The 26,490-nt window shown below is 43.4% G+C and overlaps 1 protein-coding gene across 4 annotated transcripts in view; it reads right to left on the bottom strand.

Annotated features, from left to right (window-relative positions):
• Positions 1-26,490, bottom strand: part of PIK3CB (phosphatidylinositol-4,5-bisphosphate 3-kinase catalytic subunit beta) — a 113,624-nt gene that overhangs the window by 58,892 nt on the left and 28,242 nt on the right. The window contains exons 1-2 of one of the 4 annotated variants that reach the window (XM_035334502.1): positions 22,912-23,063; positions 2,969-3,088 (exon numbers count right to left, since the gene is read on the bottom strand). The gene's annotated coding sequence lies outside the window, so the exon portion shown is untranslated. Of the gene's footprint in view, positions 1-2,968; positions 3,089-21,114; positions 21,225-21,964; positions 22,027-22,911; positions 23,064-26,490 lie in introns of those variants that run through there. The other 3 variants (XM_035334499.1, XM_035334501.1, XM_035334498.1) reach the window with 3 other exon arrangements.

The following is a 26,490-nucleotide window of genomic DNA, read 5'->3' as shown; positions in this document are numbered from 1 at the left end:
CCTCGCCCTCTCCAAGCTAAGCCCGCGGGCGCGCCCCCCGCCCCGGCCGCCCGTCCCCTCGGCAGCAGCCCTGCGGTGGGCTCTCCGGGCCGCTCCCAGCCCCCTGGTCCCTGCGGGGCCCCGCGGCGCTGAGCAGCGAGGGGCGGCCGCCCCCCTCCTCCTGCCCCGCGGCAGGCAGGCCCCGCTCCGCTCGGCCGCCGCCAGGGCGCAGCGCAGCCCCGCGCGCGGCCACGGCCTGAGGGGCGGCCGCGGCCCGCTGAGGGACTCCAGCCGCAGGACGCCTCGCGGGGAGGCTTCGAGGGAGTCACGGAAGGAGCGGAGGGAAGCACACGTTTACTGGCTACCTAACGCGGGAGCCGGTGCCGAACGCATGAGCTAGTGTCGTGTCTTGCATAAACCCGTACACAATGGCTTACAGTGCCTCAAGCTGCCTCCTGTGGACCTTTTTGTATCTAATTTGTTTGGAGAGCTTGGTTTCAACTTTATTGCCAATCTGTTTCAGTAACTTGATTACTGGAGCCAGTAATTAGCTTGTCACAATAAGTACGTAAGCAGCAAACAGGTATTATTTTATTGGGACAGTGTCACAGCTGCCTGTATTTACGTTATGCCATCTAGTAAAATAGTAAAAAGTCAAGGGACTTAAATCAGTTTCTGAAAACTGCAGAGGTCAGACTTCATGTATCAGGTGCTACAAGGAGCTTCTGAGAATATATTTACTGACCACAGATGGTCTAGGATCAGTAATGCACATGTTCAGGTGCCGACAGCCTTGTAGCATTCGCTCCAAGTTCAAGTACTTAGAGGAAGGGAACTAACATGCTCATCAAACTCTTTAAATGCTTGTTTATTTGAAACTTTAAATTTATCAGTACAGATGTGTTATTCTGGTAATTAAAACCACTTTGGAAAAAATATCAAGTAGGAAAAGTTTAGCTTGTCTTACTAGGTTCACAGACACTTTTCTACCCCTATACACATCCCTTTTTTAAGAAGCTGTGAAGAGTCATTTCCTTTGGGCAATTAAAGCAAGATGCCAAAATACACTTGTTGAAAACCAAATTAATTTTCCACTCCCTTTCAGTTCTAATAGCCAGGGTTTTTTTCCTTCCTAACTATGCATTCAAGTGCACTTCCAATGACTTTTTCAAAATTACATTCACATACCACATAGCATGAGCAACCCCCCCTCCAAAAAAAAAAAAAAAAAACAGACAAAACATTATGCAGATTTTCCCCCATTTCTAACCTGTACAATGATGTTTAAACATCCCCCATCTGATGCAAATAAGTTGATAGAAAAAATATTACATTCCCATCTCAAGCAACTGAAGGACACAGTAATTCAGAATTATACTTTGTCAGTTATGTAAACTTCTGGTTTCTGGTACCAAAATGTGCAATTCACTGTCCCAGAGGTAGGTAGCTAAGCTTCTTATACCATAAATGAGACAACATTGAGCTGGAAGTTAATGAGACACAGCAAAGAAAAACATACATCTGAGATTCATAAATTGAAGACTTTTGCTGGGCTGATGGATGATGGAACTGCAATACAGGACAACACTGCCAGTGACAGCTAGACCCATTATTCCTCCCAGTCCCAGCTATTCATTCCTTTCCTTGGACTGTCTAAGTGTTCGTGTTGTACTGATACAGACCCTATCTAAAAACTGATAAAGACTAAAAACATCTGTTCTGCCAGGTTAGTTATAACATCAATTGGATTCACCATCCATTTCACTGCATTGACACTTGTAACAGCAGAATGGGAGACATGAAGAGAAATTACTGTCGAGAAGAAGGAGGGAGGATGCGGCTATAAACAACCAGGCTGGTTTAAAACAGTTATCCAGCGATAGTGACAATGTCAGACTCGTATCACTGGCTTGCGGGGAGGCTCCTATATCACACTGGTACATATATGGCTTTCCCTTCCCTGGAGTAAAGTACATAAATACTCGTTCTAGTGTTCTGGTTGTTGTTTTTTATTTTGGGGGTGGGTGGCTTGCAAGGGAGACAACTCCCCTCTCAGATCTTTATGCATTCATTAGTCAGTGATGGGATGAAGACACCAAGGTGAGGGGCAGCAGACCTCAGTGATACCCTCCACTGGAGGGGACGCAGCCCCCCAGTCCCTCTTTTTCATTCTGTTCAGATCACCAGGTTACAGGCTGTTCTAGGGTGGAAGGACTCTGTCTCCTTTCCATTCAATCTATATCACTTTGAAAATTAGAATTCAAATTTACTTGGCAGAGAAAGCCAGCAGAAAAAACAGCACAGCTATTAAGGGCTAACTGAGAAAGGAAATATTTGATTCTTTAATTTAATTCTAAACATTGGTGTCTACCAGGAGTCTGTAGTATAAACACTGCAAACCTAGTAAATTTTCCTGTGCCTCCTTTATATTTGAAAAATGTATACATATTATACTATACTATATATATATTATACTATGTAGAGAGAAAAATACAGCTTCACAAAAGATGGAGCATGTTTACTCCCACTGAACAATGTAATCTATCAAAAAGGAAAAAAAAATTTACATTAAACATGAAATACTCTAAAATATCCAAGCCACACACAGAGCACTAAAAGTGGAAAGTTACAGACAAAACAGTTTTCAAATTCTATTGGAGATGCAGGCAAGGCTTTAATATTTGCCAGCAGCTCTGGGTTTATATGCAACAGCCACTGCAATAGGCCACTTCCTGCTCAAAACCATACCCAGAACAGACAGGATCCTAGAGAAAAATAGAAATAAAGCCCATCTAAATTTCCTAAGATAAACTGCTACCAGGATGGCAGGTGCTTCAGTAAGAGTTCAAAAGAGTGACCATTAACAACTGATTGAAGTGAGCATGGAGTAATTCATTTTTTTTTAATGCAACTTCAAAGTTAAATAAAATGATAGCCCAATAACTAGGCTACTGACTTCACAAGACAAAAAATTAACTGTAATACTTACTTCAGAGAACCCGTTCCTGTTTCAGTCCAACTGTGTAGTGAAGTTACTTCTATTAAACATTGTTTTCCTACTATTTCCCTCACTTTCTTGGAAGGTTCTACAAGATGACCTAAATGTGACCTAAAAAAGAAAAACACAACATAATGTAATTCACAAAATGAGAGCTTCAGCAATTCACATTTTGTTTAATGGTGCCGCAAACTGTTTGTGCAGAAATTTCTAATTAATCACACGTTCTTTTCAAACACTATAATGTCATATTCATGTCACACGATCTAATTATTAAATGAGTGACGAGTCCTCAAACTCAAAGAAAAAAAGGAAAAACGTGGAAGATGCCATTTCTTCTAACCATATAGGTATAACAATAACAGTATAATCTGTACATACATCCGGGGTCGCTCCATCCCAGGAGCAGAATCTGGCACTTCAATGCAAACCAGGCTCTCAGCAAAATTAAACAAACAAAAATATTTAAACCAGCCTTGACAACAAAGCGGTGTTATCACTTTGCACTGATATTATCTGCAGGTCAAGCCACAAAACACAAGGCAGGTAACTACCTTCCTCCTCCCACGAACGGTTCTTCTAAAACACACTGAACAGTCTGTCTGTGCTGTGCTTATAAGAACTCAACACAGCTCAGCGATCAGGAGCAGGGGCTGCCTTTCCCCTGCCCCATGCAGAGCAGAACCTCAGTAGGAATTGGCACTGTAGAGCCCTGGGAAGCAATTTAGCTTTCTTCAGCGCCTTTGAGGCAAAAGCAGTTGCTGCCCCACCTGCCTACATATGAAAAAAAATAAATTACAGCTCCAGACACAGTATTTTGGAAGCAAGGTTTTGATATGGAAAGATGTGAACTGGTCCAGAAACTTCCCATGATTCAAGTCTAGGCGCCTCCAACAGCCAAAAAGGAAGACTAGAGAAAAATGAAGGTCTTACAGGATTTAAAACTTGTAAGGGCACAGAAGCAGTGTAAAAGTCTTATAACCAATGCTAAAGTACCAGTCAGGCATCAGTGGAACCAGAATTAAAATCAGAATTAAAAAATAGGGGCCAAAATGCAGGAGTTTGCGAGGGAGCGTGAAGTACATCACACTACAAATACAAGATAAATAGCAGTTACTTCCAGAACTTCCTCCCTAGGAAACAATCTTTCAACATTTGTGGCCCCCCAAAGGGGGCATGTATGTATGTATGTAGCGCATGTTTGAAGTCCCACACCTTGGAGCAGAAGCAAGTTATTTTAACTAAAAACTGGTTACCCCAACATCCCAGAGGGCTCCGGATAACCAGTCAGGTGTTTACAAATCAGACCGTGTGAGCCTGACACACATCCTACATCCACGAGAAACCTTTCATGGGATGCTTGTCAATAGCAACATAGCAAAGAACAGCGTTTTGAAACCGCACAGGTGACACTACTGGTGTGTGTGATGCAAATTTACCCTAACAGTAACAGATGTTTCCAGAGAGCTTGGCAAACCACAGAGAAGGCTCCCAAGTGGAATGTGGGAGCCAGAGGCAAAGTAGCTTTCTAACAGCTTTCTAACATCAGCCATGATACCCTGGAATAAATGGTGACCTTACTCCTTCCCTATGGCATATTATCCACCCGCTTTAAGTTTATAAATGGGAACGAATCAAGTTTGTAAATGTACATAACACAGAAGTGTTGTTAGATTTTCTGATTAGAAGGGTATTTGAAAAGAAAGTAACCCAAAAGTTTGACACAAAGACAAATAAAATGCACTTTGCTTTTTTTCTGGTGCATTTTGCATCAGAAGAAAAAGCAGGCAGCCATATCACTGCTGCTCTTCCTACTTGGAGTCTTCTGTCCCGTTCGTATCTTTCTCTTCACACCAGACTGCAGACTGGGACCCGGAATGAGACATGGCTGCTCGGCTCCTGTGATGCTCCAGATCATTCCCACCTCAGAAAGGCAGTGCTGGAGGTCAAGCCTTCACCTGCAGCTCACTGCACAGGCAAGGAGCGCTAACACCCCGCAGGCCTTCCTCGGAACTTGGGGTGAAACAAGAGGTGCTTCCAGTAGGCAGTGGCCAATACGCTGGTACTCAGGCTGAAGGCTGGCACGTGGCTAAGTCACGGAGCATCTAGGGCCCAATAATAGTACACATTTAACAAGCCAGCACTTTGGGAATAGCTCCTGTCAAAGTTTATCAATTCTCATCTTCTCCACAGTCCCTCACTTGCTGGATTTCTGTTCATTTCACTCCAATGCCAGCTGCTCTCTGCCCCTCCCGCCCCCTCAATGTGCTTTCTGCTGCTCCTCAGCCAACTGCAGGCTGTGGACCGCCAGGGGGTGGCTGGCCCTCCGGTCCTTAAAGCATTGCTGCTGTATGCCGACCAACTACTCACTACTGTTTTCAGGTGTTCGAAACATGCCCTGCCTTCCTTACAGGATGACAGCGTGCAGCTTTATTTTTCTAGCTGACCAATCTTTCTCATTTTTCAGGCGACAAGAACAGAGGTTATGAGAGATGGTTATGAGCATAAACGCAGATCACATCTGGTCACAACCTTTCAAGTACCAGTACATGTTCTGCCTTCAAAGCACAAGTGGGAAGTCTTTCAGAGGCCGGTGACTGTCTTACCTAACAGGCCGAGGTACCGATTAGCTGGCCAGTGAGAGCCCCAAGCACACCAGAGACATGCAAACACAACCTCTGGGAACACAGCAAAGATCAGAAGGCCTAACAGTAAGATTGAAGCAACTGTCTCAAGCAGGGAATACAACCTGGACTCTGATGAGCACACACCTTTTCCCCACTGCATCTCCCTGGGGAATGTGGAAAAAATAGAGTTGCCACCCGGCCATCACCACTGGGCCTCCCACACGGGTCTGTTGACCCTGAGTTTAACCAAAAGCACAGCACGACAACACCTTCAGCCCACCCCTACCACTTCTACAGAAAGCACTGGGGACCCAGCAGGAAGCCAGCGCTGTTTTCGCTTGCAACTTACAAATGAACATTTTGCAAAATAATTGTTCTTGTGAATCTTTTCGTCACGTCCTTCTTACACAGATACACTTTTTATGTTAATCTTTAAAAAATGCCATATTGCAAAATAATTCAACAATCATTAAATTGCTGGGTGGCGATCAACATCTGTGGCAATACCGTTAAATACAGTTAAACTTTCTATAGCTCTACAGCTACCCCCTCTATGCTTTGTTATGTCCACGGAAACATTTCCAAATGCATAACAAAAAATTGGACCAGAATGGAAGGGGGAAATGTACAAGAAACCATTGCTTAAAACTTGTGTTGCATCTAATGTAAACCCGAAGCAATTATCAGCTGAAGAAGTGATCCACTCAAACCCAACTAATAATAAGGAAAAGAAATAAAAACCCTTCAGCAGCAGCATAAGATGCCACACTGAAGTTACACTAAGCTCCTGACCCTTCAAGTCTTCTCCGCTCTAACAATTTCTCAACCTGCCAGGCAGCCTCCCCTGTGAATTTGACTAGAGCATATGAAGGAACCATTTGTTAGCACGCTCCACGTGTGCTTTAGGTAACAGGACTCTGAGGGGGCTAACTGACAAGACAGCAGTTTCTTGACAGTTTTCCTCCCTGCAAACAGATCTCCTGCTCCAGAGGAATGCACTGAGGAAGGTGTCAGGACCTCTGCTCAAACACTAGCAGATGCTTTGGACAGCTGCACAGAAAGAAACAAACAGCTAGGGTACTTAGCAGCTTTTGGTTCACATCTTCAGCTACCTCAGAGCCGTTGCATGCATTTCATGCTCTCAATAGCACTGAAGACTGGACAAGTGAATGTCAAGCTGAGTTAGGTACTGTAGCATCCACTCAGCAATGACAAAACTCTCTATTTTCCTGAATGTGAGGTAAGGAGGAGATTAGCTATCAGAAATACACCAAGCAAATACCTTCCAGTGAACACAGCATTGAGAAAAATAAGCAACATTTTTTCCTGTCTTTTCTAGTCCTATGTTTCAGCAATGATACATAGAAAATTGTTTAAGAACTCTCAGAAATTAGGCTATTGTACCACAAGTTCAGGAATTAAAACAGTGAGAAAAAGAAGAGCTGGTAGAAGGCGCATTTGGTTAAATCCCAGTAACCTCCAGCTTCTACACGCTGCACATCTTAGCACAAACATTGAAAATCCAAGTTAAAGCCTGAATCTGATCAAATGATGTCCCTGGACTTGCATCATATTGTGCACAGCCTGATCCAAGCCACAGCACTGTAAGCATCATCCTAATTACGCACTGACTGTGGTCACTTCAACAGGAGAGACCACTTTGACCTTTTAAAGGTGGCAGTTATTTCTGCACCAATACCAAGATAAAATATTTCAATCAACAGCATGCTGTTTTACACACAGGAGCGCTTTGCTTTGTGTTCTACTTACGTTGGTGTTTGTAGTTGGTCAAAAACAGTATAAAAAAAACAACTCAGCCTTTACTGAACTACCTCAGTTCAAAATCCAGAACAACCGACTGTTCTGTGAAGCCCACCTATCTCATACAGGATCTTCTTAACAAACCAAAATAGGCGTATTTGTCAAGCTCTCGTCATGTGAAAACAGCCACAGAAAATAAATAATATTAAAAAAAAAAAAAAAAAAGCAGAAACCGAAGCTTCAGGATACCAAGTTCTAAGCCAAATGAGATGAACAGGAGATACGTGTCAGAGCTACTGGTCAATTACAACCTTGATCTGTTTTTCCTTTCTTAATATGGACAAAACAACGACCACAAAGCATTTTCATGAATAACTTGAAAAACTACAGGGCAGCGTTCCTCTGCAAGTTAAGCAGGTAATAGCCAGAAATGTGATTTGAAGCTAAATTCAGTTATGTGTCTTCATTAAGAATAACTTGATACAATAACTGTGTTTCTCGGGTGGGTGATTCAGAGCGGGAGCCCTGCACTTGGCTGCTCTGACTCACCCCATAAGCAACCACACTCACTTCACTCAGAGGGCCAGCGTCATGAAGCCATGGCTCTGCTCTGGGAGCCCCCTGCAGCCTCCAGCAGGTGTGTTTAAGCCTCCCATGTGTTCTAGCTCATAACTAGGTATGACCAAAGTGGAGGGCAAATGACAATCTTTTGCCATTACAATAAAGTCAATAAAAGATCAAAAGACTCAGGGTCCTTACTGGTACAGGGCAATGAAGGACCTTCGACTAAAGGAGAAAAGGACAGCGACATTTTTGACCCTAATCTGCCATCTGAAACAAAAACCTAAACAAACAAAAAACAAGCTTTTTTTTTTTTAAGCCGCAGACAGGGTTTTTTTCTGTTTTGTGTTTCAGAATGATTAAACTGTTTCTCTTCTCCCTGCCACCTTGAAAAGAAATGCCTCTGGCAAAGCAGAAGTAGAACATACCATTGTTAATGAAGCTTAACTAAAAAAGACTCTGGAAGATAGCAAGTTTTTTCCTCTCCTGCTCTGTTTGCCAACCTACTACTCTCTGAATTTGAGGGCAGCATGCTGAAATCGAGATTAGCAACGTCTCTGCAAGAGTGGGAGAGACTGCAGATGTGCTTGGTTTTAGAGGGCTGGCAGCTGTGCGGATCACAGCGATCAGGGAACACCAAACCATCCCAGGAGAGATTCTGGGCACGAGAACAAGCTAGATCTGAGGGTGCTCTGCAGTTCAAAACACACAAAGTTCTAGGCTGCCCATGACCATTTTTATAAAAATGGCAGTGTTTTTATGATTTCTGATGACTCACAAACAAGTGCTTAGATTTGCTTTGTATTGATTCATGAACAGGGGGGTCAAATGAGTAACATTTTCCAGCTCATTTCCTTTTCCAATCCAGTTTAGGGCACAAATGGTTACTCAACTGGCTCAGCAGCTCCAAAGTTGGTGACAAAGAAACAGTTTCAGACTCATCTGCCCAAAGGCACGAGTTCCCTCGCCTCCCTTCAGAGCCCACACCTCACCTGCACCCCCAGGCTGCAGCATTTCTTCAGTTCTCTAGACTTGGAGCATAGAGGTGAAGCATTAGAGAGCACAGTCGCTGAAATGTCACCAGCAGTGCCCCTCTTCCCAGGAGTACCTGCAGACGTACATGTGCGCAGAGTGGGAAGCTCAAGGGCCTGAGGCTCAGTTAACCGAACCACTGAGGAGGAGTTTAGGCAGGTGCAAAAGGACCCAGCACCCCGTCACAAGCCCCTGTACCACGCACAGAGGTGTCTGCAATAGTTAATGAGCTGCCAATCAACTGCTCTGCAGTCACTGTGCACCCTCAGCACTCACATCACTGAACCTCATCTTTCTGAATACTAAAATAGATTGAATGCCATAAAGAAAAGTTGATCTTGCATTGATTGTCATTACACCTAGAGCAGTATTGAGAACATGCAGAAAATCACTGTTTAAGTTGGGGGAGGGCACTGCCAGCAGCACAGCAGTTCCAGTACCTGTGAGACTTGGAGAGATGCACTGGTTCTTTTGGTCCTGTATCATGCCACAAGTCCAGCCCATACCAGTGTTTTAAAACCTACCTTTGAAGTTCAGTTAATTATTTGGCATAACACAGAACACTACGTCAACTGACCTGTTAAGGCACGATATTACCTTCCCACCACTGCTTTTTGATTAAGAAATTGTGTATTTTCGTTTAATGAACTCATTAAATTAAACCCATTTTCAGACATTCTAAATTTTATGAAGTCCTTCTCCATTATTTCCCTCTGTCTTAAACTCTGTGAAAGACTTTTTAGGTGCCTAGCTCTCCCTGTCTAGGCGTTTCATCACAATTTTGGATACCTGAATAAGGCCTTTATTGGTAATGCAATTTCTTATCACTGCTGCATCATAGATGTAAAACCACTGCAAAATAAATCCTACTAGTCCCATCTAAAAGTTACCACCAAATCAACAAATATGTTAACAACAAATATTTTAAACAGAGAAACTTAACAACGAGCCTTCATCTTGGTTCTGCAAAGATCTCGTGACAATTAATTAGTTACTTGAAAATGTTATTAAGAATAGGACTACTCTTGATTTCTGTTTCTTGTGATCTCTTCCATGCACTCAGTTTTCTTCAGTACTTTCACATGCTGATGTTTCACTTCCCAATTACATGGTGTTAAATGCCTAATATGGCGAAACTCTGCAGATTTACTGTTGTTTAGTTCCCAAATTCTGCTTTTTGTAGTATATTTAATTTTATCTTAGATGAGAACACGCTAGTAGAGTTAAATAGTCAGGCTAAACAACTGATTTTTCATAATTGTTAGGAGCCATTCTGTGAAGCTACCTACTTCCCACTTTGCTCCAGACACCAGTTTTAAAGGCTTTATTCTCTATGATTAAAACAAGCTCCAAAGTGGGGATTGCAATGGATTTTGAACTAACACGATGGTGTCTAAGTTTACTTCAAAGCCATACTGCTGCAGTCTGACTTGCTGTTTTAATTCCAAACAGTACTCATGATACGTATCAACAGTGTTTCACCACTAACATGTACAGTGAATGTGATCTGAACTAGAAGTAATCGCTAACGATGCTTGTGATGAAGGAAGAAAAATTCCAGCACTTCACAAATGCAGTTTACCCTCAGCTCCATCCAGCACTCCAAAGCAAATCTACTAAGCTCTGCTGGGCAATGAACTGCAGTGCATTTTCGTTTGCTCTTGTTCCCCACTCCCCCCTCTTTCAGTTAGTGAGACTTCTATTGCTTCATACTCTGGTGCTGAAAACTCAGGGTGTCAAAGGGTGACATGTTATAGACCAGAATGTACAAATTGGGTTCTCTGTGGGTGTGTAGAAACCGTCCGAGAACCTCAGCTGTGATACAGCACAGAAAGGGGAACCTGGAAGCAAGATGAGCAAGGTCTGAAGAAAGCAAGGACAGCCATGCTCCCGCTCACACCAGCTGTTCAACAGAAAACCTGACATGCACTTAAATGGGTGGGGGAAAACAGGCAAAACCGAGCAGAAAACTAGTAGCAAGCCCAAATACAAGTCTGGGCTCTGGCTTAGCTCTTACATTTTCTCTGAAACGTGGAAATGATGGCAGCTTTATGATCTCCCTTTTCTTTCTTGTCTTTATGTATGAATTTGCAATTGGCAGTACAATGGTAATCAGTGCACCATTAACAATACAAAATGTAACTGGAAGTGATTTTGAGACCCAATTTTCTAACATAAATGAACACAATCACATTTACAGCTTCTAGTAGAACCCTTTGCATTAATAATTTTGTTTACAGCAGATTCTTTTATCCTTTCATTAACTACTTTTTCTTCAACACCATAAAAGCTGCAAAGCAGTATATATTGCCAGACTATCTCCCTTAAAGCCTCTTTCCATAAAAGATCTAATCTCAATCAACTGGCACATCCATTATTTAACGGGAAAAATAACTCCTAGCATCACCAACTTTTCCTTTTAAAAAAATCAACAACAAAATAAACAAAAAAAAGCCACAAAACTCCATTCCCTGCCTCTTACCCCAATACTAATAAATTTAATAGCTTTCAGAAATAAACCTGATCAAAGTACCAGACACAGGAATAATAACTCAACGGCTGTGTTGATACCAGGCTCACAGTAGGGGTTTTGTTTGTTTGTTTGTTCTCATTTTGTTTTGATGTATTGTTAGCGATTGCTTTTTCCAACTGCCTGCACAAAGAGCTAAGCAGTTCCGCCCCTGTGTGATGGCAGCGTTGGTACAGCTCAGAACTACTTGGGGAATACACTTCCTTCACAAAGACAGCAACCTGCCTGGCAGATCTCCAGCACTGGAGAACTACTGCTGTAGATGCTCTGCTGGATAAACTGCTCTGAGCACATTAAGAACAGGTCTGTATTCAACACAATCCAATTGGAAACCAGTTCTTGACACTGAGATGAACCACAAGTAGCAAGATGGAAAGAATAAAACACAACCTTCTTAACTTTCTATGTAACATCCCTAAAACCGTAAGACTGAAGAGGAACGCAAGGAAGACTGGACTGAAAACAACAAACCCAGGGCCAAATGGGTAGGTGTAGGAGGACTAAGGAGAGGAAGCAGCAGATGCGCCCTAACAAACATCTTCATCCTACTCCTAAACTACAAGACTGACAATAGATCAGCTTCTGGAAATAGGCACAAAAAAGTTCTCTCTTTCTGTGATAAATGAGAAAGAGCTCCTTCCTCCACAGCAAATGAGGAGAGCCCTTCTCTAGCAAACCGGCTCTCCGCTCCACCAGAACAGCTTCCCCTGGCACGGCACGCTGCCTCACCTCCAAAGAGCAGCAGCAGCACACCAGGGGTATGAACCTGGGAGCATAAGAGCCCTGGAGCAGCAGCATATGCAATCAAGAAAGGAATTTTTAAAATATGCAGTAAATTCAGTAATGAAAAAAGCGACCCTTTCAAATGAAAGCAATGGCTTCTCCATTTTCACAGAAAAAATAAAGGTTTGACTATAATAAAAAATATCTCACCATCACGCTTGACAGCAAAAACTTGATTTACAAAAGGGTGCCATTGAAAATTGAAATTGAAGTTCTTTCCCATGATAAGTCAGTAAGAAACCCTGGAAGTCTCTCCGTAATCTGATTTTACTACAAGTAAATCACAAAGTAAAGCACATCACAGACCAACAGAAAATTACACAACTCTTGGACCACTTCATTGCCATTGCATCCCAAGAAATCTTTCTTCAGGGTAAATGGATTTATTAATCACCTAAATGCAGAAGCTTGGGCTTGAAGTTTCAGGAATGCCCTTATTTCTGAAAATTCCTCCTTACAAAAGGGGTCAAACCAATTACCTAGACAGCAACCCCTTATTACTCCACAAAAAGAGTTAAAAAACACAGCAAAAAGTATCATGCTACTTTCCTGCCCAACAAGGCCCAATTAAATTAACGAGGAAGAATCACCTCCTGGCATCAAGAGGGTGGGAAAATTTCACAATAATTGGTTTGTATTAGGTCTGACTCCAAGACACTTTTTTCCCTTCATTTTTATCAGTCTCCAGACTATCAGCCTTGTGTTTGAGCTTTATCAGTATGGCACAGAGTCAACCTCTTTCATTCTCATGAGCCAGTAATCCCAGAAGATCAGCCTTAAGCCGTAATGTAGAAGTATTTTAAATATCAGCAGGTATTGACAGGAAGATACAAGGATCCATCAAATGCTGAAGACCTCATCAAATCCTGTACTTGTACACAATGGAAGCTGATGAGTTATCAAAGTGCAAATAAACCTGAAAATACAGCAATTGGATTTGTGAACTTCACATGAAGAAGAACATAACTTAGGGATGCTGTAATAATTACCTGCAGTGAGAGGCATAGGAACAACTGCTCTGCCTTCTCAGAAATTTACCTAGAATTTAACTGGAACAGGAATATTGCGGAAAATGGCTATAAATAGAAAGGGGTTAGTCACTCAAACGTCTATTCCCATGACAGCAGTACACTAAATATTCTAACTTTTAATCTTTTAGTATGAAGCTTTAAAGAGTCTTTAGCTGCTGTACTATGGTCTGCTTCTACCTGCTTTTTATGAATAATTTCTCCTTTAAAAATAACAACGATACAATGAAGGAGATTTTCCTTCATCAAAAGCATTTCCCCAGAGACCAGGCAAAGTCAGGCTGTGCATCAGCTGGGACAATTTGTCATTATGGGGCAACTTAAACATTGTTTGGTGGTGGTGGTTGGTTTTAAATGAGGCCACTTAAAAATACAATTACAATTTCTTCATCCTAATATAAAGCAAATAAGGCTTATCTGCTATTCATTTCAACTATCATAGCTACTACAAAGTATTTCTCAATTAAATGCCTCCATTTATCTTAAAGCAGCATCTCAAGCACTTTAAGGTCGGTGGTAGCAGATACCACGTATCTTCAACAACATAATACAAGAGAAGTTTATCAAGCAAAGACACGAAAGAAAGAAAAATAAAGTCTCATCCCTGACGCACAGATGAGAACACACAATGATAGCCAGATTTTTCCAAGCTCAAACTGCAGCTGTGTGACACACTTAGAAACAAAATCTAATTATTACAGGTCCCCAGCCAGTACTTTCCCCACAGCATTTCTCACCCAAGAAAATTAACGTTGAAGCTTTCACATTAAACAAAATGGAGTAAAGGAAAAATTACAGAGACCAAAATTCTTTATTTAAGAAGTGGAAATAGATGAGGTCTTTATTATTTTATCATGAATAGCGAGACTTTGTCATTTTATGGTAAAAACTGAGTGATTTGAATCCCATGTATTTGCAGGGATAGAAACAATGAAAGTAACTGATACATGGATTCAATTTCAAAAGACAAAGAGCTGCTGCAAATCTTGACGAAATTATTAAAAATTCAAATAAGAAATTATGAGGAAAAAACTTGTTTGGGGTCTTAATATTACTTCTAACTTTTTCAGTTGTCTTCACATTCTTGGAAACGTTGGTTTTGATGTAAAGCTCAAATTCCTACCAAATAACCTCTTTTTATACAGTACCAGTCCGCTATTCTTATTGCTTTAGCTTTTCATACACCCGTCTTATTTTCAGCATCGGAAATAGAAACTACCATAGTTATCAAACAGACTGCTGGATAAAAAAATTTATATACTTGTAATGGCTGAACTCTAACAAGCTTGGCAGAATCATATTTGGTAGTAAAAAAAAAACGGTAACCCAATATCTTAGCAACAATTCAGTGAAGGAAAATATTTTTATTATTACTTAGATAAAGAATAGTCAGATCATTATCTTGAGCATAGTAGAATTTTCAACATAGCTATGTATCAGCTAATTAAAGCACAGATAAACATTTTTAATTTTAAAAAAATGACTTCAGTATATCACTACCACCATCAGTAGATGTAAAACAGTAACTCTGAAGTGCTGGGAAACAAAACTAGTCTAGGACGAAGGCTGACCATATTCTGTACAGTTGTGATCCCTATCTCCGGAGTGGTACGTGTGAAATTTTACAGCACTACAATGTTTTATTTGAAACTGTATAAATGTAGTGAAGTTATTATTTGAAGAAAAGTTAACAATGTAGATGGATGCAAACTCTCAGTATACTAGAAAGGATGCAAACTCTCAGTATACTAGAAAGTTTGTCATTCCTGTTTTCAACCAAATACAGAAGGACTTCTGTCACAGGCATTGCGCGTCTCTTACATTACAGCCCGACAGTGTCAGCCTGCAGAGGACTGACAATCGGTCCCTCCTTACTTGTATTGCTAATACCAGAAAGGAAAGTTTCTGGTTTAGCTAGCAAGAGCTTTGCTCCAAAGATTAATGTATCATTTGCTGCTGACAATCTGCCAAACTAACCACGCTGTTGTGAACTCCAGAGAGTTCACAAATTACTACTCACCTTCCAGTCAGCATTTATCACACACGTTCCCAAATATACTCCTCAAATGAAAAGAAAAACAAGACAGCTCTCCTCCACACACATATACACAACCTTTTGCCCTGAAATCATTATGAAGAGTAAACAATTGAAAATACTTTGCAGATGCAGACAAGCATTCTTCATCTCCTCACATTATGGCTCGATCCTAACATCACATGGGTGCACGTAAAACTCAAGAAACTTTAATTCAAACCATATATTAGAAAAATACAAGAAAAAAATCTATAGTTCAGGTTTGGACTCTTGCGGGCCCCCCCCCCCCCTTAATAAATTAATTAATTACTGGACTTGCATGCACTTTGTCTTGCTGACACTTCAGGTGCCTGTGCAGGCTGCATACACAGACAGCCGCTCGTTTTACTGCTGGCTGTGTATGAAGAACTCACTCTTCCTTGCCGAGAGGAATCCCGGTCCTGACTCAGCCAACCTTCTGTACATAACAACTTTGATGGCTTGAATTGTTGCTTAGACCAGGGCACCCTGAGATACCTAGACAGTAAATTCCAACTTACTGACACTAGGCTTACTTTTCTAACACACGCACCAAGTTCCACGATTTGACTTATTCCTACCTCTCCTACAATTGGAAACCAGTGCACTGCTTCTCCCGTACAGACGCTGTGACTTCCTTTTTTTGGAGACAGACAGCACTAAGGGCTACACATACAAATACTCCAACCACAGAGCCACAGAAAATCCCAAGTAGGAAGGGACCCACACGTACCACTGAGTCCCACCCCTGGCTCCGCACCCAAAAACCAAAGCCTCTGTCAAAGAGCCTTGCCACGTCTCTGGGGAGCCTGTTCAGTGCCCGACCGGCCGCTGGGTGAAGAACCTTTTCCTGACACCCAGCCTGACACAGCTCCATGCCTTTCCCTTGGGTCCCTGGTGCCCTTCCCTGCAAGCCCAGAGAGTTTGCAGAACTCTGCAATGGAGAATCCCAATATAAATCCCAATATCCAACACCCACGTAATTCCAAAGGGAATCTATGAAAGACAACACCACCAAACTTCCCCACGACATCATCAAGCACTGAAACACCCAGGATCCAAGCGCAGACCTCCCAGTACCATGACTTCCAGCACAACAACCTCGAAGCCTCCCTGGTGCACCTCCAGTGGCAGGCTGCCAAGCCCTTACTACAGCAGCCTCCTTGCCTGTTTCCTTGCTGGACCTCAGCTGTGATAACTGGTTCCCATCCGTCCCACCGCTGTCACCGAGGAGTGCTTTCTTATACGGATTCCATTTTACAGAATCGCATCTTTCATAAATCACGGATTATTTCTAATACATGTCCGTGTGAGAGGACTCCACAATAAGGCACCATAAGGGGCACAAGCCTGCACCACCAGGAAGCAGCGGTCTAAACTGCCAAGGCTGGTAATGCAGTATCACTGGCATGTTGATGTTCACCTGTGTACCATACTGCAGTACTCAAAATCAGTCTTCTGGGGGCTTATTTACAGTGACACATATGTTATCATCTTGTTTTCAAACCAGTATGCTTGATATTCTTCTACTAGTAAGATGCTGTATACTCCTGAACATCAAAATGCTAACTGTATAAAAAACTAGAAAATGAAAGTAACAATAATATCAAAACCCATCACGCAAGCACCTTGCTTACAAAAGATAAAAAAGGCATTGCTCAATAAACAGCTACCACAAGAATCTCAGGCACCACAAGTATTCAGGCTCGGAGTGACCTGCTGGAGAGGAGCTCTGAGGAGAAGGCCCTGGGGGTCCTGGCGGACCACAGGTTGGCCATGAGCCAGCAGTGTGCCCTGGTGGCCAAGAAGGCCAAGGGGATCCTGGTGTGCATTAAAAGGAAGGGGCCAGCAGGTCAAGGGAGGTGATCCTCCCCCTCTACTCTGCCCTGCTCAGGCCTCACATGCAGTACTGTGTCCAGTTCTGGGCTCCCCTGCACAAAACAGACAGGGACCTCCTGGAAGGAGTCCAGCGGAGGGCCACAGAGATGCTACGGGGCCTGGAGCAGCTCCCCTATGAGGAGAGGCTGAGAGACCTGGCTCTCTTCAGCCTGGAGAAGAGAAGACTGAGAGGGCAATGTCTATAAATACCTTAAGTGTGGGAGACAGAGGGATTTGGCCAACCTCTTCTCAGTGGTTTGTGGGGACAGGACAAGGGGCAATGGCCACAAGCACAGCAAGTTCCGCACCAACATGCCAAAGAACTTCTTCACGGTGAGGGTGACGGAGCACTGGGACAGGCTGCCCAGGGAGGGTGTGGGGTCTCCTTCTCTGGAGATATTCAAGGCCTGTCTGGATGCCTACCTGGGCAGCCTGCTGTAGGGAACCTGCTTTGGCAGGGGGTTGGACCCAATGATCTCTCGAGGTCCCTTCCAGCCCCTACAGTTCTGTGATTCTGATTTCTAGTTATTGTTTTTTTTAATATTTTCCAAACTAGACACTTACTCTGATTTTTAAACTGCTTCGCACACTCTGTAACTTAATCCAAGCAAAAGACTTCAGCATTAAATCTGTCACAAAACACTCTGAGAGCAGGGCTGCGAGTGTCTTAAAACATTGGGTCCATCCTCCTGAACATCAGCTATTGCGTGTTCCACACAAAAGCTTCACTAAATTGACAGGCCCTGCACTTACTGCTGAAATACTTCATTTCTTTGCTTAAATATCCTTTCTGTGTGTTCAAACAGACAAACAAAGGACCTCCAAACCCACTGAAAATTAGCAAATGCTTTGTAACAATATAATATAACCAAAGACATGCTAATATTCTTATTAATTAATTCTTATTAACTGACAACATCCCTAAATGATGCTCCATGTCTTCCATGAAAGTATTTATCTACCTCTATGACCCAAACAAGCTACCGTGCACCTGCTGCCATTTGACCCAAACTCCAGGCTGGCATCATCGAACTCATCTTTGAATCCCCGCGTACTCTTGTAAATCCAGTCGGTAAGTACAGGGCTGGGAGCAAGGGGAGCACAGAAGTGACACAACGCAAGAGCAAACACTGCAAGTTCTTACTAGACTCCACACCACATAAAAAATCATCAGTTCTGAATTAAGATGTCACCAAAAGCCTCTGCTTTCTGCACTGGACACCATAGGGAAAAAAAGCCTCGGAAGAACATTGTGAAGTTTACAGCATTCACTCTAAAACTCTGGTATTCCTCAAAAGTGAATTTCCAAAATGTAGTGACATAAATATACTTATTATCTATGATACTCATAAAAAGAAATCAGAGGCCTCTCACCTCCTCCTCTTAAGAGGAAACTCATGCAAAGAAGAAAGATGCCGTAACATACATACAGATGCAAAAATTAAATCCACAACACAACTTCTTTTTCCATTACAGGGTATAACTTTCCCATTCAATCATCACTGTTTCTGCAGAAAAGCATATTCATACAGCTATTTTATGAGCAATATTCCCAATTCTTCATGATCTCTTAGAAGCATTTATTTGTAGAGGCAGATCTATCCCACCAGGTCAACTCACTCCACCCTTGCCCCAAGGAACTATGTATCACTTGTTTAACAGTTCCTGTTAAAAATTAAGAAGAATTAAATAAATAAATCTGTGATCATACATCAGAAATAAAACTATTCAACATTACAGCAACACGCAGAATAAACAACACAGGCCTAAAACTAGAAGCTGGTATCTTTGATGGAGTTAAGATATTTTGATGTGGAATTCACAAAGTTATTCTAAAAATCCAAGTAACTACTGTGAGTAACAACCAAGTATACAGAAGCAGATCATTACAATACAGCAGTCCTTTACAACTCATTTTCATAGTGAAAATGTAATGCAAGACTACTTATCAAAATCATGCATGTTTAACAATTCTGAAAGAAACAAAAAGTGAGCTTTAGATAGTGAAGTTTATATTAAGTACATTTTGCATCAAGAAAGTAATTACAGTACCTTTTAATGCTCCTTTTAAGGTACGTAGAAACAAGTATTGCCATAGGTCGATTTAGGCCCAAAGACACAAAGTGACAGAGTACAACCGATTCCCAATTTTAAGTCAAGAGTATCTAAGGTAAGAAACAGAGTAACTAAAGTTATCTCCCTCTCTCTCTCTCTTTTTTTTTTTTTTTTTTAATGCAACTGTAAAACACTCGGAGCATTTCCCCCATCATGGCCAAAAGCCAAAGCCACGAACTGGAGGTAGCAAAGACCGTACCTGGGCCCTCTACCTTCATACAACCAATTTTAGGAAAGGCTCCTTTCTGCAGCACACGGGCAATGAAACTGTAGCCACCTTAAACTGCCAAAACCAACCAAAAAAAGCAAAGCAAACAAACAAATCAAGGCAGATGGTACAACTGCACCAACCTTACTTCTTGTCAAAGGCAACTGTCTGATGTTATCAGTTTCACTATTTGTTTCTTTAATCTTCTAAAGCCAGGGTGTAAATTGGGTTACTCTGTTTGCAACTTATTCACAGGCATATTTACTCACTGGGGCCTCACCCCGAGACTGCAATACGTGTAAATGGCACCACATTCCTGAAGGTACTCCCACCAGGCTTAAGATAAAGATTTACCCTTGTAAAACTGACAGACTGTAAAAGACAATCATGCAACAACAACGTTCTTTGGTCAGTGCTGCCCATGAGCTGACAGTCCAGGCATTAGAGAGATACACAACCTTAACCGTGGCACCTCTTTTTTACCTGCTGTAACCTGTAATCCTGGGCCGTCCCAAAGCAAAACTGCATGATTACAAGCTTTTACTGTGATTTCTTACAATTAATTTTAAGACCTGACAAATTTCTGAAGCTGGTATTTGCCACAAGATCTATTTTAGTTATCCCAGCAAAACACATGGAAACCTTCCCACGGTGAGCGACTCTGGGAGGACTAACAGCACTGCCACAAAACAAACTCTTGAACACGCTCAGACACTAAAACCAAAATTTTTTTCAGCCCTCGGGGATTCCAGGTCCTCAGATTTGAGGCAAACAAATTGAGACTTGAGATGTAGTCTGTGCCACCAGGTGTATCAACACTCTAAGTGTAAGCACAAACACACATTTATTAAAAACAAAAACAAGCAAGAGAAACCACGAGCTTTTCTATGTACCTGTATAAATGATGCTTATTTTGGATTTTTCTCTCTTGCACTGCTTACACAGAAACTGGCAGCTATGAAAAAGAGCTAACTTTTAGTTAATAACTTACACGCTGCTGCTGCCAAGCATGGCAGTCAGAAAACCCATCTGAAACCTAAGAATTGTCATGGACTTTGCATAAAATGTAATGTCAAATAAAACCAGATCCGCAACACACGGCCACGTTGACAACTCAGAGAACCTAGGAAAGTTTCCTTGTGTATCTCTAGATCTATGAAAAAGCACCCGAGCCACTTGAACTCTGCCTCCGGTCACTGAAACACAACACTGGCTTTCTAGCTAAACAGCCAAATGCTAGCATGCGTTTCCACCTACCTTAAAAATAAAAGCAGTTAATATTTTTCCTGTACCCCCCAGTATGTGTAGCATTCTGACAGATTATGTTTTTATGGAATTTTGTTTTTAAATGCCATGTTTGCCAAGAAGAGTACATTGCAAATATATGCAAGCTGTACAGAAGTCATGCAATGTTCTACAAGCTTACTTTAAGTACAACTTCCAAGAAAGGGAAAGGAGTAGTGAAATCAGAGGGAAGAGGCAACGTGTGTTCTCTCCTTACTACATCACAAGAATCCAAGAAAGATTTTTATTTATTTATTTATTAAGAAGGCTTTACTACTCTACAATTTGGAGATCTGCCAAAAACTCTATAGACAATTGGGGAACTGGCAAATCTATGACATCAGATATTCCAAGGAAGTGAAACCTGACTCAATGGAAGAGATTTTTATTAAAAAAACAACAGATAATTAAATTGACTCTAACAAATGTATTTTAAGACTGTACAGAACTTTTGAAATTATTAAAAAGACGTTCACATAATTATAGGCGAAAACTCCAGCAAAACATGTTTCCAAGTTAATCCACAGGAAATTATTCCTGATATCCCTAAGATCCCTAACATTCTCCACCCCCCAAAGTAGGAGAAAGGAGTTACCGAGGCATTTTTGTTGAATAAGACTTCTGTTTCTCTCAGCCCTCTCAAAAGCTCTGCTTGCTGGCATGAAACTCCCAAAGCCTGGGAAACGCTTGGTTTGAAGTTTCTGGACCTAAGCTCCCCAGCGACCTGGCCACCGATTCCCCAGCCAGCCTCACGCATCCCCCCGGACATCCCAGCCCTTTGACAAGCAGACGGACGCGCAGTATTTCTTTACGTGTAAGCTTTCCTAAAAGCAAGGAGCGCATCCCGAAGCCCTCCCTCACCCAACCGGCCGACACACGGCTGCGGACAGCCCAGCTAACCCCGCAGACCCCAGGACCACCAGTCGGCTCGCCACGACCGCTCACGTACTCGCACATTTGGATGCTCAGTGCAGACCTGAGCACACACACGAGGCCGACGGGCTTCTGCCACCCCCCAGCTCCCAGGCAGGCAGCAGACCCCGACCCGGCCCCGGAGCCCGACCCCCGGCACCCCCCCGGCCCCACAAGAGCCCCCGCCTCCCCCCGCCCGCCGGTTGAACAACTACCGTGTGGCAAGGCGCCGCAGCCCAGAGCTGCCCCCTTCCTGCCGAGCTCGCCGGAGCGGGAAGGGACCGAAAGGCGCCGGGGGAGCCCCACGGGGAGCACGGCCGCCGCTCAGCCCCGGCCGCCCCTCAGCCCTCAGCCCCCGCCGGCCCGGCCCGGCCCGGCACCGCCGCCGGTAACGGCCCCGCCGCCTCCGCGGGCACTGGGGGGGGGGGGGGGATGGTTACCATGGCGACAGCTTCGCCCTCGCCTCCCGGCCCGCCCCCCGGCGCCGGCCGGCCAACCAGCACGCGGCTTTCAATATCGAGCCGCCGCCGGCGGCCAATCAGGCGGCGCGTCCCTCCCCGCGCGGCGCAGCCCGGGTCCATTTTGCCCCCAGGGCCGGGGTCGGGGCCCGGCCGCAGCCGCCGCTCGGGGCAGCGCCGGGCGGCCCCGGGACCGCGGGGCTCGGGGGGGGGCAGGAAGGGGCAAGGTCCTTCTGCTGCCAGCCGGCCCCGTCCCGCCCCTACACCCGGTAACGCTCCTGCTGCCCTCAGTAGAAGTAGGGCGAGGCTCGTCCTCGGCTGCGTCCAGAGGCAGCACGCCCAGGCTTCGTGCCTGCCTCACAGCCCTGCCGCCGGGCCGGGTTCTCACAGCGCCGCACGTTGCTCTCTGTTCACCTTCCAGACACTCCAGTTGTGAAAACACGCGTTTAGTTCCTCACCAACTTCACCTACCGAGTGTCAAGGCGCTGAAAGTTCATTAAATGGGGATTAGGAAACACCCCGGGGTGGGTGGCTGGCTGTTTCAAACCTGCCCCAGCACGGGCTGGCTGGGGATTTTTGGGCAGGACAAAGATCTCCCTGTTTATTTTCAGAAATTCACTTTTTTTTTTTTTTTTTTTTAAGGTGAGCATGCAGTGCAATATCTACACAAATCTCGGCAGAAGTTAATGAGAAACCTTTCCTACCGTGTGCCAGCGGCCTCCACAGTCTGTACGTTGTCTGTATCAGTCCGCAGCTCCCCGTCGTGCTTTTAGCCAGTTCTTTGGAGGCTGCTCAGCACTGCAGGAACCGCTTCTGGATGTCATGCTGCTGCTTCATACCGCAGCAGTGTGGTAACTTCACTTGACTTCCCTTCTTCCTGGAAAAGAAAAAGCCAACGGATTTAAAATGACAGTGACTGGTTTATCAGGCAAGAGTACAGATCACACAAAGACAGTATCTTCTCGACGGATCACGTCCTATGTAATCAAGTTCAGTTCAGCACACGGAGCTACTAATCCCTTTTGTGTAAAGTGTATATTGCTACTGACATGTATTTCCAAAAGATGAGGTATTTATGAAAACCAGTATCACAAAAAGTCCCAGATACGCAACTTTTCAAGCCAGTCTAATTCTTGTGTTTTTTACATTACATATTCCAGATAGTCTTGGCCTAAATATTCAAACCTTGGCTGCTGGTTGACCTTCATGATGACGAATGGTTTTGTGTCTGACTATTCTTGGAAAGGCTGGACAACATTTTTTAGAAAAGAGCTGTTCACTCAAGATTTTGCAACGTGACATTGTTGTTCTACAGGCTGTGGTACAGTCTTTGTAAAGTGTAAATCAGCTATGATGCGAGTGACTTACTGGAATAACCACAGGGCTACAATCCAGAAACTTTAAAACATTTACTGTGCTGCCATCTTTTCAAGTGAATACCGATGCCTTGAAGTACCTGTCATGCAGAAAGCCATAAACACTTAAACATTGTCTTCTATAGACACCTTTTGCTACATCTACAGATAGATTTCAGTGAAATCCACTCAGTTTTTCTGTAGGTTTGTGATCCAGACTTCAAATTTCTTTTTTTAATTCTCTTGTTTTGCTTTAATGCCTCAGTATTTAATGGTGGGAGTGAAGAGATCTCAATCAGAAGTTATCTGCGTACTTCACATTAGAGTCGAGCAACTTGCACGACATTCATGTTCTTGGCAGACATGGAGTTGATATGCACAATGTGTGCAATATGGGTAAGGAACTTGTATGAAGCATCTTCAATAAACATTATTTTTTTTTACCCTAGATGTCAGTGAAAAAAAATAATGAGGTTTTAAGTATAATTTTAATTTTCAATTTCCTTATTTTTAGATTCTCTCCCCACCCCCATCACAAAACAAGTGCTCTATTATTCTACCCCCCCAGGCTATTGTTACACATGTTCTCAGTATAACAAAAGGTTTTTGTCTAAAAAGACTGTATCTGAGTCATGTCTTTGCATGTGAAACAGCTGTACACCTAGGGCACATTCTTGGTCACTTGAAAGTGTGTCATTTTTAGCATTCTGGGCTTACATTATTTTAGCCCTGTGTAACTGCAACGATCAGGAAAAGGAACTAACACCCAAGTTGTCTGCACATCTGCAGACATCACAGAACCGCTGCAGCAGACCTTGGCAGAGGAGAAAGAAAATGCGAGTGGAAACGCAGCGTGAAGGAGGTTTGGCCGAAAGCAGAAAAAACTAGTCTGAAGGAAAAAAAAAATCAGCTTAGAAAATCTAAAGGACAATGACACAAAACAACCAGGAGATGCTTAGAAATCATTTATAACAAAACTTTAATGCTGATGGCAACTTGCTAGCATCCTATATTTGCTCCTTTTAAGTCTTCATCTGTACCAGAACAAATATCCTCCAACACCTAAGGTTGTTACCATGTGGGGGAAAGAAATTTCAGTGCCAAACAAGAAAGATTAAGAGGTGCTAATAAGTAACCAAATCATTCTGGTGGGACAGTTTTGTTCCTTGTATTTAGAAAAAACAAAACACAGGAATCAGGTTTAACTAGCAAAGTTTATATTCAATCTCCCAAAAAGAAAATATTAAAGACATTCCTAAGGAATTTGGTGTTTACTAAGTCTACCCATGACTGAACGCATGAGGTCAAAGTCTTGCAATACCATCTAATGCCACAGCTTATAAGCGCCATGATACAAGAGGATATGGTGTGAGTCTCAGCTGATAAATAAAACTGGTCGGCTGCACTGGACCTTCCCAGCCTCTGCAGATGTTGGACCAACCTAGGGGTTCAAAGCCACCCGCTGCCACCAGGGCCTCTCAGGGTACGCTGTTATAGCGCTTACAGCTGCGGCGAAGACCTGATGACCCTCACCTAGCTCCAACTGCAAAGCGTAACGCTCCCTCTGAAGGTGTTCTGCAGCTCCACTCCTGTAAGAAGCTGCTCTTTGTTCTGTATGCTGACTGCAACCAAGGGGAAGGCAACAGCAAATAATGGACTGAGTGACACTCAGTACCAGACTGCAAATGCAGATGTCAGACAAATGGATGCTGAATTTGGCCAATGAAGCTACAGCCTGCAGCGAGAACAAGCAGCTTTAACACCGCTTTGCTAAGACGTTATTTGGTATGTGCAAAATGCAGTGGGAAAGTTCTGAGGACTTGTAGCATATGTAGAGGTGCCAGAGGGGCAAGCTGTTATCTAAAGCAGGACCTCAAAGAGCACTGACACCCAAATACTCGTCATCCTTGCACTTCACTGTTCTGCTGCCTTTACTGAGTTCAGCGGGAGGCCTTTCATTTTAAAACTGTATGCCTAACTTAAATGACCTAAAGCCACTTGAAACAGAGGGCCTCTTCCTTAACCTCCCTGACCTCTGCTGACCACTGTAACACGCCAGCAGTACGAGCACATCAGCTGATACATCCGTCAGGGCAGACAGAGCCCTGCTGTGAGCGAGTGGGCTGAGCTCCTTCCCCTTTTTCCCTCTGATGCAAGCTGCAGGAGCTGGCATGCCAGGGTGGGTCTGAGCTGGAGAGAGGGGCCTCAGCCCACCAAAGCTCCCCTGCTTGCTCACAGAGCACGTCTGCTTCTCTCAGGCTCCCAAAACCCAGACCATGGGCCAGGGGAGTTGGAAAGGAGAGTCCCTCTGTATGGAGGCTGCAGGTGTCCCTGGAAGAGCTGGGAGCGAGCCCTCTCTCCCTGTTCCGTAGATCCACACCAGGAAGGTGCACCACAGTATTGCTTCAAATCACAGAGAAGCCATGACTAGAAGTACTCAGGCAGACACTCTTCAACGGTGGTGCTTTTGATCATTTATGCCAATTCTGTGCCAACTGTGTTGTAATAAAGCAGCATTTTTGATACAACTTACCTGTAGAGGAACTCCTTGAAAGCACAGTTGTCACTCATTCTGTTGCTATAGCTTTTGTGTACACAGTTGGTTATGTTCTGCACCTGCTCATGGCAAACACGTTTGTAGGTAAGGCCTCCCTTTACAGGACAGCTGGCTCATCGGGCATGTGGACACGCACGTTGCCTCAGACAGTGAAAATCAAAAGAAGTTGCTCAGAGTTAACAAGACTACGAGCTTTGCAAAGAGCAAGCGCATCCTGAAGTGGCAGAGTGACCTCGCTGCTATGTCTAATGGATATATGCTCTTTATGTATAAATAATATCTGAATATTTCTACATACTTCTTAGTTCTTCCAGTTTCCTAACACGGATTTTGCAAAAACAGTTCCATTCATCAACACAAAGTAACATTTC

This window comes from Oxyura jamaicensis, chromosome 9 (assembly GCF_011077185.1).
Source record: "Oxyura jamaicensis isolate SHBP4307 breed ruddy duck chromosome 9, BPBGC_Ojam_1.0, whole genome shotgun sequence".
Lineage (NCBI taxonomy): Eukaryota > Metazoa > Chordata > Aves > Anseriformes > Anatidae > Oxyura > Oxyura jamaicensis.
The sequence above is the reverse complement of the archived record's forward strand: the minus strand, read 5'-3'. Positions and strand labels throughout refer to the sequence as shown.